General features: G+C 38.6%; 1 long non-coding RNA gene across 1 annotated transcript in view; it reads right to left on the bottom strand.

Annotated features, from left to right (window-relative positions):
* Positions 1-4,731: 4,731 nt before the first annotated feature.
* LOC147911625 (uncharacterized) overlaps positions 4,732-18,322 on the bottom strand; it is a 50,748-nt gene continuing 37,157 nt past the window's right edge. Inside the window, exon 6 of the long non-coding RNA XR_015550814.1 lies at positions 4,732-10,015. This is a non-coding gene — a long non-coding RNA (uncharacterized LOC147911625). The remainder of the gene's footprint in view (positions 10,016-18,322) is intronic.

Below are 18,322 nucleotides of genomic sequence, written 5' to 3'. Positions count from 1 at the left end.
CAATGTTGAAATTGTGCCATATTTTAGTTACAGCTCTTTCAAGAAATTTTCACTATTCTTTTTACTGTTACAGCCTGCTAGTGGCTCTTTTAAAGAGCCTTTGTCTTTTAGAATATTAAAACAATGGATTAGTGGTTTTTAAAGTAACTGTTATAAAGAAATGTACCATCTATATGGATAAGATTGACTGTCATTTCTTGAATTTTGCTTTCAAGGGAAGAAGCATCTAAGGAAAGAGAGATTTCTTTCCTTCTATAATAAATCCATATATCATATTTCACATATATGAGGACATTGTATATGGATTTCATTTTATGTAAATCTCATATCAGATCTGACCCAACATGTGACCTGGGTGTTAAACTCTGGTGTCCTCCTGGCCTCTCAGTTCTGCATCCCATTATCCCTTTGACAAACCTCACATGTTCCACCTCCCTTCAACCATAAAGGAGTCCAGATGTCCATGTGGCGAGTAAATCACAGATATCGCCTTTGCCATCCCACATTAGCCAAGGACATACGTCTAGAACTGGAGTCACCCAAGATTTCCTGTAAAAGGGCAGAAAGTAAATATTTTTGACTTAGTGACCTGTAGGATCTCTGTTGCAACTACTCAACTCTGATATTGTAGTGTGAAAGCAGCCAGAGATGATATATAAATGAATGGGTGAGGCTGCATTTCATTAAAACCGTACTTATATAGACAGGCCACGGACCAAATTTGGCCCAGGGGTCATAGGTGCCGACCCATGGTCTAGAATTCTGCCTTCATCACTAATGTGTTAAGTTTTGACCATTTACCCAACAACAACAATAATAAAAATACTCACTACTATCTTTTTAATGTTATTATGTATCTATTTATTATATGTCCACGCACCTTGTGCAAAGGTATTAATCTTCATAACAATCATAAGATAGTTTTATATCCATTTTGTAAAAGAAGAACTGAGCTCAGTTAAGTAACCTGGTTAATATTTTCAAACTTTCCACATAAAGCTTTGGATTTCATAGTTTGGGTGTTTTAGTCAGTGTCTGAGTCAGGATGTGTTGGGCTATGCTGCGATAATAAGCCATCGCAAAGTCTCAGTAGTTCAACAAATAAGAACCTATTTCTTCCTTATGGACAGCCCAGGTCAATTGTCCTCCATGCTGCTATCCACTCCAGACTGCATGCATATTATGTCACCTCTGCACCAACATGTTCTCCCACTTTCCCTACAATAAGAGGAGTTTAGAGAATAATTTCTCAAACATGAACATGCATCTAAATCATCTGGGAGCTTGTTAAAATGAAGCTTCTGATACGAGAGTTTTAGAGGCGGGGTCTGAGATCTGAATTTCCATCACTCTGCAGTGATGTTGATACTGTGGGTCAGGTGACCACATTTTGAGCAGTAAGCGATGCCCTGTCAAGAAAATGATTCTCTAGAGAGAGACATCTAGTCAATATTATACGGGCCAAAACAAGTCACAGGGCTATGCATAACTTGAAGAGGATAAGGAGGTGGATTTTACTCTTTTGACGGGGAGTAGAGGAAGCAAGCATACTCGAAAATAGTTGTAATACCCTCTCAACCCAGGCTGGTCTGACTTCAAAGCCTTTACCCGTTTCACTGTATTACACTGCTTATCCTGCCCGCAGGTGGAGATCAGTTCTGATTCCCATCCCATTAGCTTGGAACACTGCCTGTTCCCTGAGCGTCTCTTCCCTGATAGTGCATCCTTATCTCCCAACCCATTGCTATGCAAAATGTGGTTTCTGGTCCACCAGCATCAGCACCACTGGGAACTTGTTAGAAATACAGAATCTCAGGGTCCACTCCAGATCAACTGAATCATAATCGCATTTTAACGAGATCCCTAGGTGACTTGCATGTGCATTAAAGAATGAACATCATGCTCTAATCTACCCCAGAGATGGCAGACTTTCACCTCTGGAGAAATTGGCCCATAAATGTTGCCTAAAATAATCCTGATTATTCTACCATTGCCTGCATGGACCATGGCAGGTACTTCAAGAACCACACCTGAAGCCCAGTGAGCCTATAGAGAAAAGTGGCAATCCATCTAAGGGGACCAGGAGCCACTATGAGGAAAATTAGGAAGAACAACCAGAACAAAGGCTCCAGGAAGGGGAATGACTAGAGGAGAAAAATGGAAAACTCAATAAGAATTCAACAAATGTTTAAATGGATTCCTACTCAATTGTAAGACATTCTGCTTCTGGAAATGAGCTAGACTAGATATTTTGAAATTCTCCCTTATTATAAAGCACACAGGAATGCCAGACAAACTATTTTAAAACATCCCTTCAAATGCATACACAGCTTGCAAAAAAGTAAGATAAATTCTGAGAAGTGAAATAAAATGAAATAGAAGAATGAATCAAGAGAAGTAAATTATTACGAGGCCCTTGAGTTATCTGCCTGGTCCAGCAAGTAAGAGCTTCAATTGTAATGCTTGCACAGATAATGGAGAAATGTCTTAGGCCCTCACAAGATGAGGATACAGTCAGAATCCTTGAAGTGCTACCATCTCAATGAAAAGGTGAACTACAAGTCACAAGAAAAAAAATATATCTGATACAAAGGACAACAAAATGTTTCTATTTTTGAGATTAGCTTCTGTGCATTGGAGTGGGTGGGGGAACATTCTTAAAAAGTCATATAGGTTTCTGGTCTGAATTCACACCACTTGCGTAGTTAAAAAACTTCAAGCCGGGAAATTTGATTTACTGTGGTTTTAGGTTGTTAAAATCTCCAGGGCCCCAACGAATATAAACACAAATCTTCTGTAAGGGAGCGGACTGAAAACTCAGGCCACAAAGATTTATCCTGCATACAGTTCCAGCAAACATGTAGCCACAGTCAGAAGCCATGGAACACGCGAAGAAACCAGGAGAATGAGCCAGAGTCAGCAGAAAGAGCAAACAGCAAAGTCAGATATTTTAGATATTGGAATAACCAAATACAAAGTATCAAATATATATTTTCATCTAATTCCACATAAAGAAATGATGAAAATCATGAGTAAGGAGAAAATGTCATCAAAATGAAAAAGAAAGTTTAAAGGAGTTGAAAGCACGTCTAGAATTTTACATGTCTATTTGAAACTGAAAATGACAGCCAAAATAATTTATTGTTTACTACTTGCAAGGCACAGTTATACGAATTTTCAAACACTAACTCATACAATCCTTTAAACAGTCTTACGTGATAGGTATTAACTGGCCTCAAGTCATACAGCTAAGATGTCTCAGAACTACGACATGAAAACCAGCAGTCCATTGCCATGAACTGATCTCTTGACGTCTTAACCAATACAAAATAGTGTCTGTGAATGACTGAGTCTATAGAGCAAAGGAGAGAATGGTAAAGAGAAAATTACCAAACTGGAAGAGAGATCTGAAGATATTATGAAAAGACACACAGGAAGATGAAATGAGGTTAAGAGAAATGGAAGCCTGAGTGATAAGGTCTACTATACACCAAATTGGGGTTCCTGAAGGAGATGATAGGATGGGGGCAGTCAACAGTACAAGAGGCATTTTCTACAACTGATGAAATTCATGATACATCAGACTCAGTGAATACAACAAATCATGCAGAAAAAATTTTTAAAAATCCACACTTAGGGTCGGCCCTGTGGCTTAGCTCTTAAGTGTGCGTGCTCCGCTACTGGCGGCCCGGGTTCGGATCCCCAGCATGCACCGACGCACTGCTTCTCCTGCCATGCTGAGGCCGCGTCCCACATACAGCAACTAGAAGGATGTGCAACTATGACATACAACTATCTACTGGGGCTTTGGGGAAAAAAAAGGAGGAGGATTGGCAATAGATGTTAGCTCAGAGCTGGTCTTCCTCAGCAAAAAGAGGAGGATTAGCATGGATGTTAGCTCAGGGCTGATCTTCCTCACCAAAAAAAAAAAAAAAAGAAAAAGAAAAAGAAAAAAAAATCCACACTTAGAGACAGTAATGAAAATGCTGAACATTGAGAACAATGTGAACGGGAAGATCTTAGAACAGGTGCACACACGCACACACACCCACGTACTCACATACCCACACAAACACACACACAAATAGATACCCACCAGGATAGTACATATAGACTGAGAGCTGACTTCTCAATAGCATCAAAGGCAGCCAGAGGAGACTGGAAACCATTCTTCACATTGCCGAGGGAAAATAGCTATAACCCGTAATTATATTTCCAACAGAACAATCTTTTCAAGGACAAGATAAAAATTAATACATTTTTAGATCACAAAAACTGTGACAATTTACCATAAAGAGAAGGCTACTAAAGAAATCTCTAAAGGAAGTATTTAGGGGAGAAAGAATATGATCCCAGAAGGATGATCCATAGTGCGAGAAGGATTAATGAGGAAGAAAAAAGGGTTTGTGTCGAACTTGATGAAATATTTTAAAATTTATATGGAGGAGTAAAGGGCCAAGAATCACCAAAATACTCCTGGACAAAGGTGGTTATGGACTAGCAGATATCAAGTCAAACCTAAAGTAGTTAAGGAGGTACATTATTGGTAGACCAGATGTCGAATGGAACATAATGGAGAACCAGGAACAGACCTCTACACAGACTTAACAAATGACGGAGCTCACAGAGTGGAAGGGATGGGGGACACACTTCAAGAACACAGGCAAAAATGTGAACACACTTGCCGCAAAGGATAATGCACAAACGGCCAGTAAACATGTTAAAAGACGTTCAACTTTATTAGACATCAGGGAAATGTAAATTAAAAACACAATCATTTTACATTCTACCATATTAGACAATATTAGAATGTACCAATATCCAGTGCTATCTAGAATGTGGAGGAATTAAAACTCCCAAATATTTCTGATGGGAATGCAAATTGGTACAACAACTTTGAAAACTAACTTAGCACAATCCAGAACTTAGACGTCGCTTATACTCCATAATCCAGCAAGTCCACTCCTAAGCATTCACTTAGAAATTCTTAGAGGAAACTTTAAATATGTGCATGAAGAATACGTGTGCTCTAATTTCATAGCATCATTACTCATAATAGCACAACATAAAGAAAAAATAAGAAAGCTGAAAGCCACTTTCTTAGCGCAGGCTGCAAGAACAAATACCATAGACTGAGTGGCTTAAATAACAAATATTTATTTCTCACAGTTCTGAAAGATAGAAGTCCAAGATCAGGGTGCCAGCATGGTTGGATTCTTGGGGCTCACTTCCTGGCATGTAGGTGGCCGCCTTCTTGCTGTATCCTCACATGATGGAGAGAGGGAGCTCTTGCGTCTCTTCCTCTTTTTACAAGAGCATTAATCCCACCATGGGAGGCCCATCCTTGTGAGGTAATCTAACCCTAATCACCTCCCAAAGGCCGCACCTCCAATACCATCACTTGGGGATGAGGCTTCAACATGAATTTTGGGAGACACATTTATTCAGTCCATAGCACACTCAAATAACTATTTTAAGATGAGCGTGCATAAATAAAGGGTACTTTATTCATACTGTGATGTAATATATATATGTGGAATAGTTCATGATAATGTTTTAAAAAATTAATGTAATTTTTTTCAGTTATGATGGAGCATTTATTACTGCACAAATTTAATAGGGCTTAATATCCCAAGATATTGAAATGGACTCATATAAATTCAGACCATTAATCTTTTATTTTATTTCACAGGATAGCCACTAAATGCTATGTACTAAGTTCTAGGCATATAACGAATGAAAAAAGAGAGGCTTTGGTATCCAGAAAGTCATAATTTCATTTGTAAATAATGGAATCTCAATAGACTGAAATAAGTGTTTTAGCAAAGGAGTGTGTGGTGTGCAATGGAAGCACATAAAAGAATAAAAAAGGGAAACACCACCATTGAATGGCAGCTATAAATCATACATTTTGCCAAGTAGTTTATACATTTTTTTCCTTCCATTTGTCAGCAACAACTCTGTGAGGTGTGACTATCCTAATAATACCAATGAAGAAAATAGCCTCAAAGATATGGAGGAATTAAAACCCCCAAGCCTTCTGGTGGAAGTATATAAACCACGGGGGCGAGGACGAGGTATACAACCACTTTGAACATTAACTTGGCCTTACCAAGTGCCGGGAAGGTACATACACTTGCAACTCAGCAACCCCATTCCTAAACACTCCCCAGTCCAAACCAGGATTGAGACAGGGATGCAACTGGAGGCATGGCCAGCTCCCAAATCCCTGCTTTTTATGAGCTTCTGCTTTTCCATCTATGTTAATCACCCACGAAAGGCCTGGGAAATTCCTTTAAATGCTATCTTCTTAATATCCTTGCCTTCAGACATGGAGGCCAACTCTCCTCATTGTTTCACTAGATACACTCTCTTCCTGCAGCAGGATATCGCTTCTTTACCTCATATAAGTGCTCCTGCTGCACAGTTGGACAATACAATTGTTTAAACTCCACTTGACCCTCCCCATAAATATTGTAATTTCTGCAAATTGGGAGGTCACTTGATGTTCAGAATTAAATTAAGGGCGAAATCTATAAGTGCTGCTTCCTGTTCCAATATTTGACTTGTGTGGTCTGTGACGTGAATTACTCGGTAAGCCAGGGTTTGCAATTATTAGCCTTTTGAGACTGTATTGGCATTGCCTCTCACTGTCGAATGAGAATACCGCATTTAATTGAAAATACTTTGCAGATTAAATGATTGACATGGCATGCCACCCCTGCAGTCGGTTGCTATCGTGTGTGCAGGAGCAGTTGAAAAGCTCGATGCCTGGCAAGAGGTTACTTCTATTCTTGGCAGGATATGCAAGCATATAGCCTCACGGTTCACAATCACAGCCCTTTGGAAGAAGGTTTAGCTCCTCTTTGACTCCCAGACTTCGGATCAGCCTATATTCCATATCTGATTATGATATATGATGCTGGTATGGTGATTCGAGCAGTACCACAGCTTTACCATAATGTTGGATGCTGGAAAATCAGTCTGTCTTTAGATTGTTTCAAAGCACTGACTTGGCTCACATAGTTATTACATTTCAGTTCATGAGAGCTGTAGCACCAGCTAGCATTCATGCACCAGTGAGAGGCATTTCATGGTGCACCCAAGGGTACATTTTCAGTTCACTCTTACCTCTCTTTAGGTTAAAGTTCTGTTGAACTATCCCAGAGACCAGAAGCTACAATGATAGCAGGTCCAGACCCAGTTCTAATAGGATATTGGAAATGAATACTTCCATCCCAATGTACAACCTCTTACTAGATAGTCACCCTTGTCCATCATCACTTCAATGAATATTCTGCTTTAAGAATCCATCTTCCCACTTAACGTATCATCAGAAAGGTCCTGGTTTGGTGGTAAAATTTGAATCTAATTGGGATGACAATTTTTAACCATATTTCACTGGTGTAGATTAGTAGTGTAGAAATGGCCAAATTTGGTGGCAGAGATCCAAGTGTAACTCCCAAGGGTGATCATTTGTAAGCAAGCTGAACTTGGACAAGTTACTTATTTTGTGTGGAACTTAGATTCCTCATCAAAGATATTTACTCATAGGGTTCCTCTAGGATTCAACGAAGAGATGCCTTATCTCAGATACCAACTCATAGGGTCTGTGTAAGGATTCAATGATGGGACATATTTTCTAACCTTGAAATAGAGTTACACACTCTATCACAGAATCTGACAGTAGCAATATATTTGAAAGTAGGATTGTTAGAGAGAAATGGAAACATATGCTCACCCATATGCATGGTAAAAACACTTTGTAAACTGTAAAGTATGATGGAAGTGAGAGTTATTATTATTCAGGCATATAGCCACATGCTATGCTTACTCTGCAAAGTACCCCAACATCTGCTTTGGGCTGGCTAGAATGTGTACTCCGAGAGGATATACGTTAGTACTACGACAGGACAGTATGCATATTTCAGATATGTTTAGGTGTATTTACATCCCCTTAGATTTCCCTGGAGGCCAGGAAGTATTTTGTGAACAGTTTGCCAAAGATCTATTTTAATGGTAAAGGAAACTGAGTGAAATAAATGCATACAGTGGGCCCTTTGATACAACCCTGATTCCATTTGTTGGATGCATAAATGGATGGAACATGAGTCCCTACCTACTACCTAGGAGGCGCTCACAGAGAAACTCAATGACGAAGCTCTTCTAACTGATCAGCAATATCACAGGAAGGAGGGACTTTCACTGTGTTGATGGTGACTCCTACTTTCCCCATCAAATTGCATTTATAGCAGTAAGATATGCCAGACTACACGATCCTAGATGGTCAATTAAATGTCTTTTAAAAAATAAAAATGCTAATTGTTTATCAGGAAAATATAATTTAACAAGCAAACCCACATCTTAGATAATTTCCATAAGAAAGATGATTCCTTAGAAGGAATCCATTTAAATGCCTCAATGAATAACTAGTAAAGGAAGATATTCAAGGAAGAATTATTGATTATGGTAAAAAAATGAGATAAAAAATGACGGACATTGAGTATTATTTAATAAAATTCTCATAATGTCAGACAATTTTAAGCTCCCCTTCAGTCTTAGATATCATCTTACCTAGGAAAAGAGGGGAGGGGAACATATTCTGACACGCTTGAAACTAACCTGAAAAACTGTTTTAATCAGCACAAAAGCTTTGATTGGAAAGTTTGAGGCCTTACAGTGCCTTCAGCAGGAGGAATTCCAAAGCAAGTTGAGAACATTTTTAGAACGTTAGAAAAAATCTTAGTACTTGAGAAGGTATGTAAATTTCAACTTTCCTACAATATTTGGATGAGCAAAAATTAATGTGCTACAATGAAAACATTTATCTTAGAACAGGATTACATGTGATAATAATTTTGTGTTGTTTTCTAAAAGACTTCTTCGGTATTTTGTATTTTCTTGACACTAAAAACGAAAGCAAATGGTACTTTTCGTTGCTTTACATATTAAACCTACTTTTTCTCATCATCCTGTACAGAACCCCATATGTTAGTCTCTTTTACACATCAAATAGACATATATTAGTGCAAGGGCTGGTCCATGTAAGCCATGCCAGAAGACCCTTAATTTCTAACCTATGAAGAATAAACTGCAAGGTACAATTTCTAAGACAGTCCCTTGATGCGGGTCATTGTGGGTGCTCTCCCAGATCCTCTTACCCTCTCCAGTCCCACACGTTTCTGCCCACGTGGTAGATACACATGATTCCACCACCTGAGGCTGACAAGCCACATGCCCAATCTCAGGCATCTCCCAGCATTTCCAGACTTGGTTGAAGCATCAGGCCCGAGTTGAAGGGGCCAGGAGAAGCAACGTAGAAATGCAGAGACGTCAACTCTCTAGGAGCACCTTAGACCAATGGGAGACGGGAGATGGGAGGAAGTCAGCAGATGAAGGCCTCTCTCCTGTTCCAAAGTGCAAACGTGCCACGTTATCCACCCTGAGACATCCTGGGCGTTCTCTGAGTGCCTCAGTCCAACCTCCAGCCTTGTGTCTTGGACGTATAGAGAAACAGTGGTGAAAAAGCACGACTATGTCTGCTTCCCGTTCTTCACTGCCTCTATTCCTGCAGCTGCTCTCTCAAAGGCCAGGATTGCTGCTTCCAGGAATGCACCAGCTAGCACTTTGCCTGAGGTTTGTTTTTAGAGAACCTAGGCTGAGGTGCTTGGTTTGTTTGTCTGCTTATTCCTTTGTCTTTGTCTTCAGGGCAGTTACACAGCATGTATGAAAAGATGAGAGATCTACTTTGAAATAATAGGATTATGCCCTGCAGCATTTGGCCTCAAAGTCTGGCCCTGAAGCTCTTTTATATGTGTGTGGTCTGTACCTTCAAATACGAAATTTTTCTTCACTCTTAAAATATCCGTGCATGCTAGGTTTTTACTGTTTTTATGGTGCACATCTGAAAACTACGACATGGAGTTTTTTTCCCAGGGGAGCAAACTTAGCAGGTTGTGAAGTCAGATCTCCTTACTCTGCATGACATGTTCTTTTGATTGTTTTGGTCTCTCAACTGAAGATCAATGAGGAAAAATTAGAACACAGCCACAAAATCATGTCCTGCACATTATTGAAGAAATGAAATCCCGCTGCCATAAAAATAGCCCAACCCAGATTTCTAGGTGTGACTCAGCAATTGTTTTAAAATATAGGACACGTCACAGCCTCAATCATATAATTTCACATTTTATACTGTTATCCTATGTATTTACAGAAATTGTGCCACTTGAACACATCCAACAAACAACTGATACAAAAGTTATTTGTGAGCCTGATTTATGACCCAATCTATCATGAAAAAATAGTCAAAAGTAAAAATGTTCACTTGACATATTTTTTTCTACTTCCAATAAAATTGCAACAAATTTACATTATTGGAAGCCTTTAAAGAGAGGTGGGTGCTAAAATCCTCAAAATCATGAATTTTAAGATAGAAAAAAGCAATCCAGTTCTCCAGAAAGAACAAGATTAAAGAGTCTAAAATTGCCCTGCAGACTTCGATTAGATGCCCCGAAGCGCTAGTAGATTCTAATGGTAACTAAACAATGACAGTGTTTTCCAAAGACATGTGCGGAATTTTTGAACCTGAAAAACGCATGAAGATAGACTTCCAAGCATCTTGCTCTAATTGTGAAGGGACGATTTATCTCAGAGCGACGGGATCTCGCCTTGATCTGTATATAAATAATGTTGAATAATGTAGCAGAAGCTATTATTAGCAGATTCCAGCCACTTTTCAACTGGGTTTCTCTAGCTGCCGGATTTCACCTTTCTCTCCAGGTGACAGGTGAGAAGTGACAGGGAATTAACACTTGTGGGAGGAGCTCTTAACCATGGAGGGACAGGGCATCGTGAATAGGTACCACAGCTCCCTTGCTCTCTCATAGGATAATTGTAACATTAGTTCCCAGCATTTTCCTGGAAAAATTAAGCTCCAGTCATCCTCAGAGAGAGCTGGCCGAGTAACAATACTTTATTACTGTGAAGTCCAATATGGTAGACATCAATCACAACTCTATTGAGTATTTGAAATGTGGACCGTTAGAACTGAGATGTGCTTTACATATAAAATGCACACCAGATTTCATACTAAGACTTCATATGAAGAAACGTATGGAACAGACCTCATTAATAATTTTATATTGATTGCATGTTAAAATGGTATTTTAGATATATTGGGTTAAGTAAAATATATTATTAAATTAACATTGCCAGTGCTTTTTTTCTATGTTTTAAAAATGTAGCTAATAGAAGATTTAAAACAACTTCAGCTCTCAATATTTTTCTATGGACTACACCCCTTTACTCATTACCTTCCCTTCTCATGTTCCCACTCACCTAGCTTTATGTTCCAAACAAGCCACTTACATTTGAATCCTGATTTGCTATGTCTACTTATGGAGAAACCCAAACTAAGGCAAGTAATAAATAATGATATCACCCTCACGATTGGGATAACAATTTGTGTTTTCACTTTCTAGTACTGCTTAGTAGGTTCAGAAAAACTATCCTTTCCAAAATTATTTAGATATTTGCATATATATATCTCATTAAAAAGTCAAAAGTAAAGCTTTCGATGGGTGTATTTTTTGTACTTTCAATAAAATTGCAAAACATTTGCGTTGTTGGAAGCCTTTAAAGACAAGTGAGAGCTATAGTCCACAGAATCACAAATTTTAAGGTAGAAACTAGCAATCCAGTTCTCCAGAAAGAATTAAAGACATTAAAAATGCCCTGCAGACTTCAATTAGATGCCCAGAAGAGCAATTTGACTCCCACAGTAATTAAATAATGAAAATGTTTTCCAAAGATATGTGCAACCTTTGTAGGTGTGACTCAAAAGTTGCTTCAAAACATATGGTGTCACAGCCTTACTCTTATTATTTAGCATTTTGTATTGTTTGCTATGGATGTTTAAAGGAATAGTGTCATATATATGCAAAGTCAGATCTCTCTTACTCCACATGTCACATTATTTGGATTTTTTGCACAAGGTGCCCCTCAATGTTCTTTAGACTTTTAGACATAACTAATTGGAATACGCCTTTCTTTTTAAGTTCTGAGCCCACAGCAAATAGTGGACTCAAATACTACTAATTCTGATACCAGTAACTAATTTCCTAACCTTCATGGGTTCTTGAGAGTTTATCAATATCACCTGAACCCTGATATTTTGTTGAAATTCACCCAGCTGTTTCAACAACTTTATTGCCTGAGTACATTTTAGTAAAAGTTGGGGGGGTTTGTTGTTGTTGTTGACAAAACTAATTACTGGACCCAGAAACCAGAATCTGATATGCCAAGCATCACCATCAAGCCCATAGCCTCAATATTTGCTCTTTTTATTATTAATTATAGGAAAAAAAACCCATAACATAATATTTACTGTCTTATCCAACTTTAAGTGTAGAGTGCAGTAGTGTTAACTACATTCACATTGTTGTGCAACAGATCTCTAGAACTTTTTTATCTGCAAAACTGAAACTCTGTACCCGTGGAAGAATAACTCTCCATTTCCCACCACCCCCCCCCCCGCCCCTGGCAACCACAATTCTACTTTCTGTTTTTACGAGATTGACTAATTTAGATACCTCATATAAGTGGAATTGTACAGTATTTGTCATTTTGTGACTGGCTTATTTCACTTAGCATAATGTCCTGAAGGTTCATTCATGCTGTAGCATGGAACAGGATTTCCTTCTTTTTAAAGACTGAATAATATTCCCTTGTATGTATAAACCACATTTTCTTTATCCATACATCTATTAATGGACATTTGGATTTCATCCACATCTTGGCTATTATGAATAATTCTGCAATGAATATGGATGTCCAAATATCTTTTTGAGATCCTAGTTTCAATTCTTCTAGATATATATACCCAGAACTGGGATTGCTGGATCACATGATAATTCTATTTTTATTTTTGAAGAATCTCCATTCTGTTTTCTGTAGCAACTGTACCATTTTACATTCCCACCAACAGTGCACGAGGGTTCCAATTTCTCCACATCCTCACCAACACTTGTTATTTCCTGCTTTTTTTTTTTTTTTTTTGATTCTGGTTATCTTAAAGGATGTGAGATGATATTTCATTGTAGTTTTGATTTGCATTTCGCTAATGACTGGTAATGTTGAGCATCTTTTCATATGCTTACTGGCCATTTGTATGTCTTCTTTGAAGAGATGTCTGTCTTTTTTATTAGATTATTTGGGTTTTGTTGGTAGTGGTGAGTTGTAGGAGCTCTTTATGTATTCTGGATGTTAACTCTTTATAAAATGTATGACTTACAAATATTTTCTCTGATTCTGTAGGTTGCCTTTTCACTCTGTTGGTTGTTTCCTTTGATGTACAGAAGATTTTTTTCTTTTTTTGTGAGGAAGATTGGCCCTGAGCTAACATCCATGCCCATCTTCCTCTACTTTATTTGGGACACTGCCACAGCATGGCTTGATAAGCAGTGCATCGGTGTGCGCCCAGGATCCAAACCTGCAAACCTTGGGCCGCTGAAGTGGAGCTCGCGCACTTAGCCACTGTGCCAGCAGGCCAGCCCAGTACAGATTTTAAATTTGATGTAGTCCCATTTGTCTGTTTTTTCTTTTGATGCCTATGTTCTTGATGTCATAGCCAAGAAATCATTAAAAATCCAATATCATGAAGCTTTTTCTGTATGTTTTCTTCTAGGAGTTTTGTAGTTTTACGTCTTAGGTTTAGATTTTTATTTAATTTTGAGTTAATTTTTGCATATGGTGTAAGGTAAGGATCCAACTTCTTTCTTTTGCATGTGGATATCTAGTTTTCCAAGCACCATTTGTTGAAGAGACTGTCCTTTCCCCATTGTATAGTCTTGGAATTCTTTGGTCAAAGATCATTTGACCAAATGCACAAAAGATTATTTCTGGGCTGTCATTTCTGTTCCATTGGTCTATGTCTGTCTTTATGTCAGTACCACAACTGTTTTGATTACTGTAACTTTGTAATATGTTTTGAAATCAGGAAGTGTGAGGCCTTCAAATTTGTTTTTCTTTTTCAAAATTGTTTTGGTTACTTGAGATCTCGTGATTCCATATGAGTTTCAGATTTTTTTTTTCCTACAAAAAACGCCATTGGAATTTTGATAGGGATTGCATTGAACTTGTAGATTGCTTTGTGTAGAATGAACATTTTAACAATATTGTCTTCCAATTCATGAACATAAGATGTCTTTCCATTTATTGGTGTCTTCTTTAATTTCTGTCATGTTTTTTAGTTTTCAATATACAAGTTTTCCATCTCCTTGGTCAACTTTATTCCTAAGTATTTTATTCTTTTTGATGCTATTGTAAATGAGATTGTTTTCTTAATTTCCTTTTCAGATTGTTCATTGTTAGTGTATAGAAAGCAATTGATTTTTGTGCGTTGATTTTGTATCCTGCAACTTTGCTGAAGTCATTGCGTTCTGACAGTTTTTGTGTGGAGTCTTTAGGATTTTCTACATACAAGGTCAACATTTCCATTTTTCATCTCTTATCTTTGTATTGCTCCACTTGTCCTTGTGGTTGCTGAAGAGACACTATTTCTGCAATGCAGAGCCCTACAAAGACATCTGGATAATTGATTCATTATTTTAAAAAATCACAGCAATAGGCTGGATGAGATGAGCAGGTCCAAGGTCTTGGACGGCTGAGGCTTCAGAGCCTTTCGCTGGGACATTTCAATCATGAACTAGAGCGAGGACAAGCACTCCTGCCTGCATGCCTGGCTGCTGTGCCACCAGTTGGCATTGATGGGCTTTTTTTCACATCCCAGGATCAGAAATATAAAATGTATTCTGCAAATGCCATGGGGAAAAGGGAAGGCAAAAACACTCTAGAATCTTTGGCAGCCTCGTCTATTCTACAAGTCACTTGTTAAAATGAGCCAATTTTCTCCCAGTGCTGGCTACTTAGAGCTTGGCTTTTTCTATCGCAGTCATGGATTTTTAACCTGCAGTGTAGCTGGAATGCATGATCATATGTACAGATCTCCCAAAGCAGCTCCTCCCCTCATGCAAATTTAAACTGGAGTTTGAACCATGACAAGAAAATGTCAAGGTGCTAACTTTACAAGTTCCACTAGCTGATACAATAGGCTCAGAGATAAAAACAAAGATAATATTCCCATCATGGGAAGAAATATCATTCCGAATAATTTAAAGAGTGCTATCATAAACTTGCAGGAAACGAAATTCAGAATTGCCTGTCTCATGGCACTAAAATTAAAAAAAAAAAAATGCAGAGATAAAGGAGAGTAGAAAAGCAGGAAAAGATCATTATCATCACCAAAATCCTTGATTTTGGTAATCTCTTCCCTTTGGGGTAGAATTTGGAGTATAGGCATTAAAAAGATTAGAAGGGGTTCAGTTAAGGAGGAGAAGAAAGAAACCTAAAGGATTGTAGCTTGAGCAGTAGGTAAGCTTTCTCTTCTTGTTAGTAAAATGCAAGACCCATTTCCCAACTTCATTTGCAGCTGAGTGTCCTGTGACTGAGTTCCAGCTGAAGGAATGCAAGCAGAAGTGTTGAGTGACACCATAAAAACCTTCCAGGTGCGCCTCCCCACACTCTTTCCAATCCCACCGACTTGAAGCCACAGGCACAGAGAACTTGGGAACTACACATGGAAGACGATTCCATAAGATGCAAGGGCTCTGGTCCCAAATGCCTGCTTGGGGAAAAGTGGGCTGCTGATCAGGCACACCTGTTGTGGTCTTCGCAGGAGTGAGAAATGAACTTCCATCGTGTTGGAGTCATTACACCTGTTCAGATTTGTTTTAGCAGCTAGAATTCCCTAACTAATGTGGTACCTGTGTAAGCTGAGATAAGAGATTCCATGTGTCTGAGATTCCATTTACCCATCAGAAAATAATCATATTAGTCCATCCAGAAGGAAATGAAGCAATAGAAATACACATGTTTTGTATGCCATAACCATCATCTCACATGAATGCAAACTAGATAATTCTCACCTCCGTATGCACCTGAGAGTTAAATACTATATTTCATTGATTCTGAGGACTGTATATAAAATTGGCACGTGTCTTACCATGGATGGACTGGCATAGTCAAAGTGACATTCTAAAAAGATTTCTTAGTGGTATTTAAAATAAAGGTACAACTTTCAATCTAAGGCTTCCTGGGTTTGATGACGTGGCGTGCCATATGCTAGATTCCAAGATTGTAATTATGGTACAGTCTCTTTTCCTCCAGGATTAAGCTTCCCTTCTCTGAGTCTTCCAAGCTACAGTATCCTACAAAACTAGGAGGTTACATAGTCAAGGTCAAGGGAAGGTAAAGTACAGCTCAGAAGTCAATGCAGTCTGGTCACAATGCTACATCCTCAGGGTGGGAGACTGTCTGGACCTCACATGACAACAGGACCTCCCGATTTCTCCAACTTAAGTGTACTACCTGAGGCTCAAAACTTTAATATAATGGTGCATGGAAAGCTTTAATTTGGTTCTAGTGGTAAGAGTATGGACATACGGAAATATTAAGTAAGGAGACATCACAGTCATCGCCTAAAGCTGCAGTTAAACCAAAATTAGACAGTGACTAATTTCTATAAATCTTGCTGTGTGTATTTCATATGTCTCACTGATCTGTACCGTAATATTAAATACACAACAATTCAACAGATGGTTGATATCTGCCCTGAACATAATTTCTAGAAGCTCCAATAAAATATGTGGAACTGCAAATGTGGCCTCATTATCCACTCTTCCAGGACAGATAATCAAGATAATAACTTGTAAATTGTCCATGAAACCCTTCAGTTCTTTTGCTGTTTCAGAGAACTCCGCTAAACCAATTGCGGCCTCTGGAGGGGGAAGAGAAAGCAATGCTCCTTGTCTGGGCCTGTTCCACTTTTTGCGGACAACTCAATCTAACACCCAACGCTGCCTTAAAACAGAGATCATCAACTACGGCCCTGGGCGCCTGTTTTTTATGGCTCATGAGCTGAAAGTGTTTTTTTAACATTTTTAAATATTTGGAAGAAATCACAAAGAATAATATTTTGTGACATGTGAAAATTCTATGAAATTCAAATTTTACTGTTCCTAAATAAAACCTGACTGAAATGCAGCCATGTTTATTTGTTTCTGCGTTGTCTCTGGCTACTTTCGGGCTATGAGGGGAGAGTCAGGACAGAGAGTGTGTGGACCATAAAGCCTGTAATGTTTCCTACCTGGTGTTTTGCAGAAAAAGTGTGCTGATCCCTGACTTAAGCCTTGCTACTCCAAGGAATGGAAGCAGCATCACCTGGGAGCCTGTGGGAAATACAGACTCTCAGGCCCTGCCCCCGATCTGCTGGCTTAGAATCTCTGCTTTATGGAGATTCTCAGGTGATTTATAGAAACATTAAAATTGGACAAGTCCTATTCTAAAGAAGATGGATACCCTATACATTAATCAAGAAAGGTATGCCCATTTGAGGAAATGGAAACAAATAGATTCATAACTCATATGAGTCAGGGGTATTTTAGTTAACAATCAATACTAAATGATGAGACATTAGTTTTCATGGGGCAAAAATCTGAGGAAACTTTAGATTTAACCCTAAACAACTACAAAACAGAAAGAGATAACAAATATCAGCCTAAATTACCTTTCTGAAGTGGACACTTCCTTGATCACAGTAGTTTTTGGGTTTTTTTGATGATAGACCTAAACTGTTCCTCGTGGCAGAGATGTGAATAATTAACCAAGTGAGCCATATAAACAACTTCATCTGTGCAACAGAAGACTGATGATAACAGGGGAATTGTATTCTAAGGTTGTATGCCAGAATGAAAAGTCAGAGCACTTCTGTGGGCCACGTCTCATTATGACCAATTAGTCAGTATCCAGTTATCAGAATAAGCATTCTATCATGCTTCTCACTTTGACATTTTCAGCTGTTTATTCCATTATCATGGGACAATGGTTTCTTTTTTATTTTATAGTCATTTTTTTTTCCCGAGGAAAATTGGCCTTGAGCTAACATCTGTTGCCAATCTTCCTCTTTTTCTTTTTTCTCCCCAAAGCCCCAGGACATAGTTGTATATCCCAGTTGTAGGTCCTTCTAGTTCTTCTATATGGGACGCCACTTCGGCATGGGCTTGATGAGCGGTGAGTAAGTCCTCGCCCAGGATCGGAACCTGTGAACCCCAGGCTGCCAAAGCAGCATGCGTGAACTCAACCGCTGTGGCACCGGGCTGGCCCCTGGACAATGATTTCTTGGAGACAAGTATCGTACATTCATGAGAGCAGTTTAAACTTTTAACGTTCTGTTTTTCTTAGATTTAAACCCATGTTTCTTCTG

Source organism: Ceratotherium simum, chromosome Y, assembly GCF_057802395.1.
Source record: "Ceratotherium simum simum isolate JZ-2026a chromosome Y, ASM5780239v1, whole genome shotgun sequence".
Lineage (NCBI taxonomy): Eukaryota > Metazoa > Chordata > Mammalia > Perissodactyla > Rhinocerotidae > Ceratotherium > Ceratotherium simum.
Note: the sequence above shows the minus strand (reverse complement) of the source record. Positions and strands in the feature narration are given on the sequence as shown.